General features: G+C 40.9%; 1 long non-coding RNA gene across 1 annotated transcript; it reads left to right on the plus strand.

Moving 5' to 3' along the window:
- Positions 1-700: 700 nt before the first annotated feature.
- Positions 701-12,815, plus strand: LOC118491088. The gene is made up of 3 exons (XR_004890327.1): positions 701-968; positions 11,930-11,980; positions 12,733-12,815. It is a non-coding gene; the product is annotated as an uncharacterized LOC118491088 (long non-coding RNA).
- Positions 12,816-13,827: the final 1,012 nt, after the last annotated feature.

Here is a 13,827-nt window from a genome sequence, read left to right on the forward strand (position 1 = left end):
GGGATTAAAACGCTAGATAAAATACCCGGTATCCAGTAAAATACCAGTATTTAGCCTATATATGTGTAATATATATATATATATAGGACAAAGATCCGTAAGTAACCACCTTTTATTACGAGAACCGCGAGAACCAATGTGAACACAATCAAAAATGCCTAAAAATAGCTAAAAAACACACATTTTTTTAAATATTTTTATAAGAAAATCGCTACTTTTAGTAGCCAAAAAAAAAAATTTTAAATTTTTTTTGGCTACTAAAAGTAGCGATTTTAACATAAAAAATAGTAAAAGAAAAAAAAAATTAGATTTTTTTAGGTTTTTTAGGGGTTTAGTTTTTAGCATTTAGCTTGGGGAGGGGGGGTGGTTAGGTTTTTTTTGGGGGGGGGGGGTGGGGGGGTTTAGGTTTTTTTTTCTGGGAGGGGGGGGGTTAGGTTTTTTTAGGATTTTTTTAGCTATTTTAGGTTTTGTTCACATTGGTTCTCGAGGTTCTCGCAATAAAGGTGGTTCTCGCATGAACCTTACCATATATATATATATATATATATATATATATATATATATATATATATATATATATATATATATATATATATATATATGTGAATTGTATATGAACGAGAGAGAGGGACCAAATGGCACCTCATGGCAGCCACCAACACTCTTTCCCCTTGCTTGTGTGCCACATGTGCTCCTTGGAACCATAAAAGATAATATATCATCCATAATCAAACATTTACCGGGGCACACTCTCAAAATACAATCTTTCACTCTCTCTCTAAAAGCTCGGCCGAACACCCCTATCTTCCCTTTCAAATTCGTTTTTCAAACCTATCTTGAAGATTCAAGTCCCTTCCATGTTAGTTTCAAGTACTTTTGATGATCCTAAGGTGATTTGAAGGTGTTTCAAGCAAGAACCAAGCTCCATATCATCACACTTTGTCAAGAAACCCATGAAAATCTTGTAGGTATAAAAATTTACTTTAAAAATCATATTCTTGACTCTTGATGATGTTGATAATAATTAAAGTTTCTCAAAGTTCTTGAATAATTTACAAACTTGAAAACTAATAAGAAATGGGTTTTTATGTAAAATAAAAATGGATAAATATATATGTGTATACATAACCGTATATGTGTATGTGTGTATGTATATGAGATTAAGTTTGATTTATGGTGGATACTTGTTTGGTTAATTTTTCTAGAATGGCATGCATGTAGGTTTTGTCATGTGTTCATTTATGAAAGATTGTTGTATGAAATTATGTTTAAATGATTAGATGATGAACATATCTTAGTTTTGCATGACTTAACTTCAGGTTTGATACATATTATTTTGTATGAAATGATGATGATATGATATATGTGCTTTAAATACTTGTACACAAGCATGCATGATGATTTATGATTATAAAAAGGTGATTTGAGTATGATTTAGTAAAAATAAATTTAATCATGTTATAAACACTAAAAATAAAGTATTTTAATGTATTTAATGATATGTAACTTTGTCATAATGTTTGCTAGCTTTGTAAGTTGTACTTGGTGCATTAAAAGTTGTCAAATATCTGAAATCGCATGAGTTATGTGACTTAAATAAAAACTGCACTAATCTGAATATAATCACCATTTTAATCAGTAAATAACATGTAACCATGGTTGTAAAAGTCGCTAGGCGCTCCCTAGTCGGATTCGGGAGTACTCGGGAAGTACTCGGCTTAGGCGGAGATTACTTGGGGAGTAATTGGCCTGAGAGACAAGTACTCGTGCCTCGGCAGCCTACCTTGTAGTGAGTACTCGGGGAGTACTCGGAGCCTAGGCGGGACTTTTACAACCATGCATGTAACACCCCCAAAATTCCACCTGCAGAAACCCCGCGAGGCGTGTTACGCATCAGAGTTCGAGCCACCAATCACATTGAACCAATGGTAAATACTTAATAAAACATACCATTAATTACCAATAGAAATCGTCAAACATGATATCAATTCTCAAGATGTTGTGTAGCGGAAGCATGTAATAAATCGTTTAGCAATTATTTCATAATAGTATTTAAATCCAATGTATCAAACGTAAGTTAATCCAAGAGCCTCGATCCATGACCACTCCAGCACTCCCAGATAGCAAGTCCATGTTCCAAACGTTAATGACCTACAAGCATGCAAACAAGTGTGTCAGACTACGCTGGTGAGTTCAAGGTTTTGTTAACGGATTTTGTTACCAGATGTATGTTAATGCGATTCAATGTTGTGTTACGATATTGCTCATGCTAGATACCCTAGGGAATGTGCCCATATGTATCCGGGGAGTGTGCCCCTTAACAACCCCAATGCTCCTAATTCCGAGCATTGGTAATGATCGATCCCTTGTAGAATAACCAAGACCCAAGTTAATTGTTTACCCAGAGTTTCCCTTCCAAATGTTTATCAGTTGTCCCAAACCACCGGGACGTATGCTAGAGAAATGCAATGAACTCACCTGGGATTGCTCGGTATGATACACGAAAAGGTCTAGTTAAGCTACAATGTGATCAACCACGTCCTAGCATGTTTATCATACAAGTCAGGTTTGTATTCAAGTATTGCACGTATGTTCTACACGTATCGTAACAAGTTGTGTGCAAGTAGTGACCATTACATTCACGTATAAGCATAGCAGTTCACAGTAACCTCACATAAACAAAGTCCAATATGCGGCCCAATCAACTGGGCTCGTAACAGTGTGCAAGTCCAACAGTGTGTATGTGTATGTGGTCTCGAGTCGAGACCAGAGATCTCGAGTCGAGACTAGACGGTCTCGGGTTGTACTGGTCTCACAGTCTCGAGTCGCAACAGGGTAGTCTCGAGTCATCATGTTCTAGCCGAGATCACACGGTCTCGAGTCGCAACCGGACCCGCAACCGTGGTCTCGGTTTGTGCTGTTTTGTGTTGGTGTGTTGGTCTCGAGTCGAGACAGTGAGTTCTCGACTCGCAATCCCTGTTGTAACCGATTTCCTTAATTGCAGTTTATGATTCCCTTAATAGTTGCAAACAGATTTGGCAGTTTCACAATCAAATCAAATCACAATTATTTCAACATTCAACATTCATATCATCATCATCAAGAACAGTAATTCAATATCAACATAATATGCAACCGGATCATTTGATTAACAACTATACGGCTCTAAATCAATGACATGTAACCCGAATCATGGCAACATACGTTTAACATAAACATGTCCGATTTAACAAGCATTCGGTTCAACATCATCTTAACAAGAATCCGAACAACATATTGCAAGATATCCGATTATCATGTAAACATCCCTACTCATGAATTCTAACACATAATCATATACAATCAAATCATCATTTACGAATAATCAAGCACTAACCGATTGATAGAAGGTGATCCGATTCGGGAAAAGGTCTTCGAGGGAAAAGAAAGTGATGGCCACCGGCTTAGAGAGAGAAGAGCACTAGAGTTTGTGTGTGTTGTGTTGTTGTAACCAAAAGAGAAAACAACCCTAAGGGTGTTTGCTTATATGCGCACAAGAGGGAAAGAGGGAATGGGCCGAACCCCACTTGGGTTGCCCCTTGGTTCCGGTTACAAGGATTACGGCCCAAGTGGCCTTGTGTGATTGATCCATGTTGTGCGGTTTTAGTTCGAGTAACATACATACAAGCATTTAATTCGTAACATACAATAGAAACACATATCACGTAAACATGCATTCATTCAATTAAAGTAGCTCACGTAAGCACGTAGCGTTACAGAAAGTAGGTTCAAATTACGAGTTGTCACAGTATCCCCAACTAAAGAGAAATTTCGTCCCGAAATTTGGTACGCACTCACTGAGAAAGCTAGATAAGTTAAAGCTAGGTAAGTTATGTCGTTTGCTGGTTTTCCTGGGGTGTCACATCCTCCCCAACTTAAATGGGAATTTCGTCCCGAAATTCACTAGTTGCATCAACATGAGGTTTGCTAGGTTTTGCCTGGTCTTTGGGGAACAAATGTGGATACTTAAGTTTCATCTGGTCCTCGTGTTCCCACGTGAACTCTGGACCACGTCTTGAGTTCCAACGAACTCTCACAATCGGTATACGGCTGTGTTTACGAACTTTAACTTCCCGATCCATAATCTCAATTGGTTCTTCGACAAACTGCAATTTGTCGTCTATCTTCAGCTCTTGAAATGGTATAACTAGTGTTTCATCAACCAAACACTTCTTTAGCTGCGATACGTGAAATACATCATGGACATTACCCAACTCAGCCGGTAATTCCAACCTGTAGGCCACCTTTCCAATCCGTTCTACAATTTTGAAGGGTCCTATGTAACGAGGGTTTAGTTTGCCGCGTTTTCCAAAACGCACCACACCCTTCCAGGGTGAAACCTTTAACATAACGCGGTCATTAACTTCAAATTCCAGCGGTTTACTACGCTTGTCAGCGTAGCTTTTCTGGCGGTCGCGAGCTGCGACCATACGGTTCCGTATCTGAACAATGCTTTCTGATGCCTCAAGCACAAACTCAGGGCCTGTAATTTGACTATCACCCACCTCAAGCTAGCAGAGAGGTGAACGACATTTCCGTCCGTACAATGCTTCGAACGGAGCTGCCTTAATACTTGTATGGTAGCTGTTGTTGTAGGAGAACTCTATCAACGGTAGGTGCTTCTCCCAACCTTTCCCAAAGTCGATTACACATGCCCGTAGCATGTCTTCAAGTGTTTGGATGGTGCGCTCGCTTTGACCATCCGTCTGCGGGTGATAAGCGGTACTCATGTCGAGTTGGGAACCGAATGATTTATGCATTGACTGCCATAACTCTGAAGTGAAACGCGGATCTCGGTCTGAAATGATAGAAGTTGGCACCCCATGCCTAGAAACCACCTCCTTAAGATACACTGCTGCTAGCTGAGAGAATTTGTCTGTTTCCTTGATTGCTAAGAAATGTGCTGACTTCGTGAGGCGATCAACAATCACCCAAATGGTATCGTTCCCAGCCTGAGTTCGAGGTAGCCCTGTCACGAAATCCATGGCGATCTGTTCCCACTTCCATGTGGGTATCTCTAGTTGCTGCAGTAGACCTGAGGGCTTTTGATGTTCTGCTTTGACTTTAGCACAAGTCAAACATTTGCTGACGTAGGTTGCTATATGAGCCTTCATGCTGGGCCACCAGTAGGTAGTTTTCAAGTCGTGATACATCTTATCTGATCCAGGATGTACCGAGTAGCGTGATTTATGTGCCTCTTCCATTACAAGGTCTCGTAAGTTGCCAAAGAATGGGACCCAAATGCGTCCAGTTACGTAGTAAGCACCGTCTCCCTTTCGTTCTAGTCGTTGCCTCGAGCCACGTAAAGCTTCAGCTCGAACGTTCTCTGGTTTCAACGCTTCTAACTGAGCGTCTCATATTTGGGAAGGAAGGTTGGACTGGATCGTGAATTGCAATGCTCGTACACGCCTAGGTGCATTATCCTTTCTGCTGAGGGCGTCGGCTACGACGTTTGCCTTGCCCGGATGGTACTTGATGGCACATTCATAATCGTTCAATAATTCCACCCATCGTCGTTGTCGCATGTTCAACTCTTTCTGGTCGAAGATGTGCTGAAGACTCCTATGGTCGGTGTAGATAGTGCATTTGGTACCGTACAGATAGTGCCTCCAGATCTTCAACGCAAACACCACCGCTCCTAATTCCAAATCGTGAGTCGTATAGTTTTTCTCGTGAACCTTCAACTGTCGCGAGGCATAGGCGATCACCTTCTCGCGTTGCATTAGCACACAGCCGAGACCTTGAATCGAAGCGTCACAATAAACTACAAAATCTTCGGTACCCTCTGGTAACGACAAGATCGGTGCACTGCAAAGTTTCTGTTTTAACAACTGGAAGGCCTCTTCCTGCTTCGTTCCCCAAGAGTACGCCGTGTTCTTCTGTGTCAGCGAGGTGAGGGGTTGCGCGATTTTCGAGAAGTCTTTAATGAACCTTCGATAATACCCTGCGAGACCAAGAAATTGTCGCACCTCAGACGGAGTCTTTGGTGCCGCCCAATTCTTAACCGCATCCACCTTCGCAGGATCCACATGTATCCCTTTCTCGTTAACAACGTGCCCAAGGAAATGCACTTCTCGAATCCAAAAGTCGCACTTAGAAAATTTCGCATACAGCTGTTCCCTTCTCAAAAGTTCCAAGATGAGACGTAGGTGACGCTCGTGATCCTCCCTGTTCTTCGAATAGACTAAGATATCGTCAATAAACACTATAACAAACTCGTCGAGATATGGCTTACATACGCGGTTCATGAGATCCATGAAGACCGCTGGAGCATTAGTCAATCCAAACGGCATGACTAAAAACTCATAGTGTCCGTAGCGCGTCCGAAAAGCCGTCTTGGGGACATCTTCTTCTCTAACCCTTACCTGGTGATAACCCGACCTTAAGTCAATCTTTGAATAGAAACTTGACCCTTGCAAGTGGTCAAACAAGTCGTCGATGCGTGGTAACGGATAGCGGTTCTTAATGGTCACCTTGTTGAGCTCTCGATAATCAATACACATACGAAATGACCCATCTTTCTTCTTTACAAATAGTACTGGGGCTCCCCAAGGCGAAGAACTGGGTCGAATAAAGCCCCTGTCCAACAACTCTTGCAGTTGATTAGACAGTTCCTGCAACTCTCCAGGTGCTAACCGGTATGGAGCTCGAGCAATCGGAGCCGCTCCCGGCGCAAGATCAATTTGCAATTCTACTTGACGTTGAGGAGGTAACCCTGGTAGCTCCTCTGGGAATACATCAGCGAATTCTCGCACCACTGGTAGATCCTCGATCTTTCTCTCTTCAGACTGAGCGTTGGTAACTAACGCTAACATTGCAGGATACCCCTTTTGCAGATACTTCTGCGCATGCATGGCCGAGATAATACCAACCATCGTCCCACTACGATGTCCTTGAACTGATAATGACTCTCCATCAGGGTGAGGGATACGCACGATCTTCTCTTTACACAAAATTTCTGCTTGGTGTTTAGACAACCAATCCATGCCTACTACTATGTCAAAACTACCGAGCGTAACGGGAAGGAGATCAATATCAAACACTTGACCCACGAGATCTAGTTTGCATCCAAAAAGGACATTCGAGGCTTCTATAGTTTTACCGTCCGCTAATTCTACTACTTGTTTAACTTCTAAAGGTGTTGGGGTTATCCCTAATCGTTGACTAAACTCTAGGGACACGTAACTCCAATCGGCACCCGAATCAAATAATACAGAAGCAATACGATTGTTAACAGGAAACGTACCAGTTACAACGTTGCCGTCATTCCTGGCATCCCCTGCTCCGAGCTGGAACACTCTGCCTCGAGCACCATTACCCCCGTTGTTGCCGTTGTTGTTGTTGTTGTTGTTCCCAGCATTGTTATCATTCCGGCGGTTGTTGTCGTTAGCGTTCTGGTTTAGCTGAGGGCAGTCCCGCTTAAAGTGGCCCTCGTCACCACACTGATAGCACCCCTTCCTGAAACCCTGGTTCTGCTGAGGTGGTTGTCCCTGTTGTCTCTGGTTTTGCTGGTTCTGTTGCTGCTGGTGTTTGGGTTGTGAGGTCCTACAATCCCTGGCCTCATGGCCCGCCTTACCACACCTGTTACATGTCCGACCACACGGCCCGAAATGGTGATAGCCACACTTGTTACACCGTGGCTTCCTCCCCGCATACTGACCCTGACTCTGGCTACCCCCTTGGCCTTGATTGACAGAAGACGACTGGCTGGTGCCGCGATTGCTATAGTTGTCTGGCCTTTTCTGAGTCTGACCCGCACTAGATGCTTTGTCGTAATCGTTCCACTTCCGTTTGTTATCATTAGCAGATATAGTAGCAGTGGGTGTAGCAGCAGTAGCTGAAATGCGCGGGGGTAATGAATTGCTCTCTACCTCTTGGTCCACAATCTTATGAGTCAGTCGAACAATCTGTGTCAAATCATTGAGATGGGCTGCAGTGACCAAACTCTTCACACGCGGAGGCAACCCTTTGATGAATAACTCAGTCCTCCGGGACATAGGCCGGGACAAGTTCGGACACATGTCGGCCAATTCATACGATCGCTTCACATATGCTTCGACTTCAGATCCAACCATCTTCAAGTCGTAGTACTCGTTTTCCAACTTCTGGACTTCATCCCGAGGACAGTACTCCTCCCTGATCAGTTCTTTAAAGTCTTCCCAAGTTGTGGCATTCGCTGCCTCGATGCCCAACAACTGAACTTGGGCGTTCCACCATGTTAGGGCACCATCTGCCAAGGTACCCGCAGCATATTTCACCCTGTCCCCAACGGGACAGTTACAGATAGCAAACACAGACTCTGCTTTCTCGAACCATCTCAGAAGTCCCACAGCCCCTTCAGTCCCGGTGAAGGTCTGTGGCTTACAGTCCATAAACATTTTGAATGTACAAGCAGGTTGATTAGGTTGGGGTTGCGAGTGTTGACCTAAACGGCGAAAGGAAACACATTATAGGAGTTAAAAGACGTGTACGTGGTATAAGAGTAAAGAGTACTTGGTACATTCCGTACCAGCTTGATAGGCCGCTAAGGCCTCAGCCACACGGGTATTGATTAAGTCAGTCAACTCAGCCTGAGTCATGTTGATGTTGCCACGTCCGTGTCCTCGTCCACTCATGATTCTATAGTTGGAAATAAACTGATTTAGGAGTCGATCAAGGTGGAATTCATGTATCACACTAATATCTATTCACTACCAAGTTCATACACAAAATAAGGCAGAACCCTTCTCACGCTTGGTAAGCCTCACTGGGACTTGCATGCACCCCACGTTATTATTAAGTGTGCACCCATAATAATAAGGCGATTTGCATGCTTATCTCAGTGCCTCTTAGCTTGCGCTCGAAGCTTCCCCCGTTCAAACAACACAACAGATGGTATCACAGGTCTATGGTTCACATGAGTCGAAGAGTAGTGTCACACTATCAAGTCACTATGGTGTTAAATATTTCAGTTCATATGCGTTGTGAGTGTGTGACTGCTAAGCTAGTAATGTATAAAGTGAGAGAGAGACGAACCTTGCAATCTGGAGCTGAGCGTCATGATCGATTTTCGAAGTTGTTTGGTTATAGTCTGGTTTTACAAAACGTTTTAAAACCTAGTTCACTATAACCAGTGGCTCTGATACCAAACTGTAACACCCCCAAAATTCCACCTGCAGAAACCCCGCGAGGCGTGTTACGCATCAGAGTTCGAGCCACCAATCACATTGAACCAATGGTAAATACTTAATAAAACATACCATTAATTACCAATAGAAATCGTCAAACATGATATCAATTCTCAAGATGTTGTGTAGCGGAAGCATGTAATAAATCGTTTAGCAATTATTTCATAATAGTATTTAAATCCAATGTATCAAACGTAAGTTAATCCAAGAGCCTCGATCCATGACCACTCCAGCACCCCTAGATAGCAAGTCCATGTTCCAAACGTTAATGACCTACAAGCATGCAAACAAGTGTGTCAGACTACGCTGGTGAGTTCAAGGTTTTGTTAACGGATTTTGTTACCAGATGTATGTTAATGCGATTCAATGTTGTGTTACGATATTGCTCATGCTAGATACCCTAGGGAATGTGCCCATATGTATCCGGGGAGTGTGCCCCTTAACAACCCCAATGCTCCTAATTCCGAGCATTGGTAATGATCGATCCCTTGTACAATAACCAAGACCCAAGTTAATTGTTTACCCAGAGTTTCCCTTCCAAATGTTTATCAGTTGTCCCAAACCACCGGGATGTATGCTAGAGAAATGCAATGAACTCACCTGGGATTGCTCGATATGATACACGAAAAGGTCTAGTTAAGCTACAATGTGATCAACCACGTCCTAGCATGTTTATCATACAAGTCAGGTTTGTATTCAAGTATTGCACGTATGTTCTACACGTATCGTAACAAGTTGTGTGCAAGTAGTGACCATTACATTCACGTATAAGCATAGCAGTTCACAGTAACCTCACATAAACAAAGTCCAATATGCGGCCCAATCAACTGGGCTCGTAACAATGTGCAAGTCCAACAGTGTGTATGTGTATGTGGTCTCGAGTCGAGACCAGAGATCTCGAGTCGAGACTAGACGGTCTCGGGTTGTACTGGTCTCACAGTCTCGAGTCGCAACAGGGTAGTCTCGAGTCATCATGTTCTAGCCGAGATCACACGGTCTCGAGTCGCAACCGGACCCGCAACCGTGGTCTCGGTTTGTGCTGTTTTGTGTTGGTGTGTTGGTCTCGAGTCGAGACAGTGAGTTCTCGACTCGCAATCCCTGTTGTAACCGATTTCCTTAATTGCAGTTTATGATTCCCGTAATAGTTGCAAACAGATTTGGCAGTTTCACAATCAAATCAAATCACAATTATTTCAACATTCAACATTCATATCATCATCATCAAGAACAGTAATTCAATATCAACATAATATGCAATCGGATCATTTGATTAACAACTATACGGCTCTAAATCAATGACATGTAACCCGAATCATGGCAACATACGTTTAACATAAACATGTCCGATTTAACAAGCATTCGGTTCAACATCATCTTAACAAGAATCCGAACAACATATTGCAAGATATCCGATTATCATGTAAACATCCCTACTCATGAATTCTAACACATAATCATATACAATCAAATCATCATTTACGAATAATCAAGCACTAACCGATTGATAGAAGGTGATCCGATTCGGGAAAAGTCTTCGAGGGAAAAGAAAGTGATGGCCACCGGCTTAGAGAGAGAAGAGCACTAGAGTTTGTGTGTGTTGTGTTGTTGTAACCAAAAGAGAAAACAACCCTAAGGGTGTTTGCTTATATGCGCACAAGAGGGAAAGAGGGAATGGGCCGAACCCCACTTGGGTTGCCCCTTGGTTCCGGTTACAAGGATTACGGCCCAAGTGGCCTTGTGTGATTGATCCATGTTGTACGGTTTTAGTTCGAGTAACATACATACAAGCATTTAATTCGTAACATACAATAGAAACACATATCACGTAAACATGCATTCATTCAATTAAAGTAGCTCACGTAAGCACGTAGCGTTACAGAAAGTAGGTTCAAATTACGAGTTGTCACATAACATGTATTGTGTTAAAATATCAAGTTGTTTCAAGTTGGGATGGTTACGGTAACATTTAACGCAAAACTATGCGTTAAAACGGTCAAAAATCGGCATTTCGGATGATTTTCATAAAACTGATTTAGATCAGTAAATAAACTAATATTTTTAGTTTAAGAAAAAGTATTTTAACTAATTTCAAGCTTACTTGGTGGTTGGTTGGTCGTACGTGACTTCCGACGCCCGAAAACGTTACCAAATCGATAAAATACGCATTTTTCAATAAACATGAGTATGGGTGAATTTTGAGTGAATCTTATGTGATAAAATGTATTAAGTGATTTGAGCATGTAAATGTGATATATGTTAAGTGTCAACTCGATAATGGGAAAATTAGACTATGCATATATGCATGTACGTTTTGTGCGGTAGAAATGGTAAAAATGATAAAATAGTTAAGTTAGTAATGTTTTTCGTGTTTTGGTGTTAAATTATGTGAACGTTTATATATATATATATATATATATATATATATATATATATATATTACGACACGCAAATCATAGATATATCACGTATAAACGGGAGAGTTAAGGGAATTACACAATAATGGTCACCAACAAAATCGTTCAGAACGCAAAATCATAATAAATATATAAATATATATGGACTCATATATATATATATGTATATATATATTTTATCACGCCAACATAATAAAAATGACAACTTTTCGAGAAAATCTCAAAGTTATGTGATAATTCTAAGAAACTGAGAAACTTAGGATTTTTGTGATTAAATGTTGTTTTAATTTAGAATTGTTCCCATATTAGGACGTATATAATCAATTTCTGGGATTGCGGTATTAAAAGACGCACCCAAAGGTGAGTGTCACTAAACCCATCTTTTTACTGTTTTGTATATATTTTGGGGGTGGAACACGTTGTTAAAAGGGTTTAATAATGTTTTTCGAAATAAAACATACCTTTTACTATAAAATATATATTTTCGCTGAAAATATATGAAATTTGATGAGATATACGTTTCAGAGTAAAATGTTTTTGATGAATAAATATTGGATGTACGGTTTTTCTTAAGTGATACAGGATCGTACTGTTGGGGTATGGATGCCGGCCTGGGTCTCGAATGATGGAGATTTAGGGGATTCGTACACATCGTGTATTAAATTGTCATATTAGTAGGATATATATATTGTACGTGAGGCAGACATCATATCGTTCTTCGAGAATTGTACGTATCGGGTTGACAACCCCATCGTGACCGGTCGCCCCGAGTCAATGTCAAACAACGAATTTAAATTTTGTTTATTGTCTAGCTTTGGTTATCCCTGCATGGTTAATATATAGTTCGTATCGTCTAGCTAACATACGAGTCTGAAAATACACGCTATAATTTAATATACAAAACCTGGGCAGTATTACAGTTGTTGGAGTAATGACCCGATGGAAGGCCCATGGATTTTATCAAGGGAGTAAAATGGACTTTCTAAAATTACATGGATGTTTTCAAATAAACACCTAATCAGAAAGTTTTCTTTGGAATAAAATTTGTTAGTAAACGAATAAGTGAACTCACCTTCCTTTGTGTTGACACTTGATTTTAACGTGTTCCACAGGTACTTGAGTGCGGCTTCGGGAATTATGGCGCATCTTGTGTTTGTTGACGCATGTTTTGTCACTTAAAATGTTGAACTGACTTTTAAACTTTCTAGGATTAATGTAATAAGATCCATAAGGATCAAAACAATTTAACTATAATGTGATTGTAACGGACATTAAAACTTCATGTTTTGAAATCTATGTTTTAAATTAAGTAAAATGTCCAACAAACTAATGCATCGACCATCAAGATATAAATGGGCACCAGCTTCCGTCACCACTACATTTAATATTCCGCTGCGACGTTTTTGGGGTGTGGCAGAAGTTGGTATCAAAGCCATTGGTTGTTAGCGAACTAGATGTTTTCGGGGGAAAACACTAGACTTCAACCGAAGAATTTTGAGATGTAAAGTCCAAAATTCTCGAAGCCAAGATTTTTTTAAATAAATGTGGAAATTTTATCATGTATGAAAACCCTTATGTGTTTATGTGCAAACGTTATTTTCTGTTTATTTGTGCTTTATGTGTTACTATTCACGATGATCACACACTTACTTTGTACGGTTACGATGTGTCAAGTCTCGGCCTATAGAGCTATCAGTAGTCCTGCTCACTGTTACTGTTGAGCCTACACTTGAGATTCTTTCGCCGTCGTTATAGAATCATTTGTTCTGCTATTCGAGTCACATGTTTTGCTACACCTCTTTTAAGTCTACACTCGCTGTAGGAAGAGGACTCGACCCGTTAGAGAAATCGCATCGACTTTAAGAGCTGAGAGAGCGTCCGCTTTGAAGAAGCAGAAGGAGATTTGGGTCAATCGCTCTCACTATGATTGTCAGTTCGCCATGTTATGCGAAGGCATGGAGACGATGAAGGACTTAGAAGGACAGATGGACTGTTATGATGAGCTAGAAGAGCCTGTTAGAAAGATGTTGGACTTCCAAGGATTGAAGCGTTGGTTGTTGGTTGTTTCTGTTATTTGTTTTGTATGTCTCATTTGATGAACCCTATTTATGGCTTGCATGCCAAATTTTCAGATATTTAGGAAGAAATTTCATATAGACTTGTTACGGGTGTTGATGTAGACATGCCAAATTTTGATTAGTCTTCAT

Source organism: Helianthus annuus, chromosome 4 (genome assembly GCF_002127325.2).
Source record: "Helianthus annuus cultivar XRQ/B chromosome 4, HanXRQr2.0-SUNRISE, whole genome shotgun sequence".
In the NCBI taxonomy this organism is placed as follows: Eukaryota; Viridiplantae; Streptophyta; class Magnoliopsida; order Asterales; family Asteraceae; genus Helianthus; species Helianthus annuus.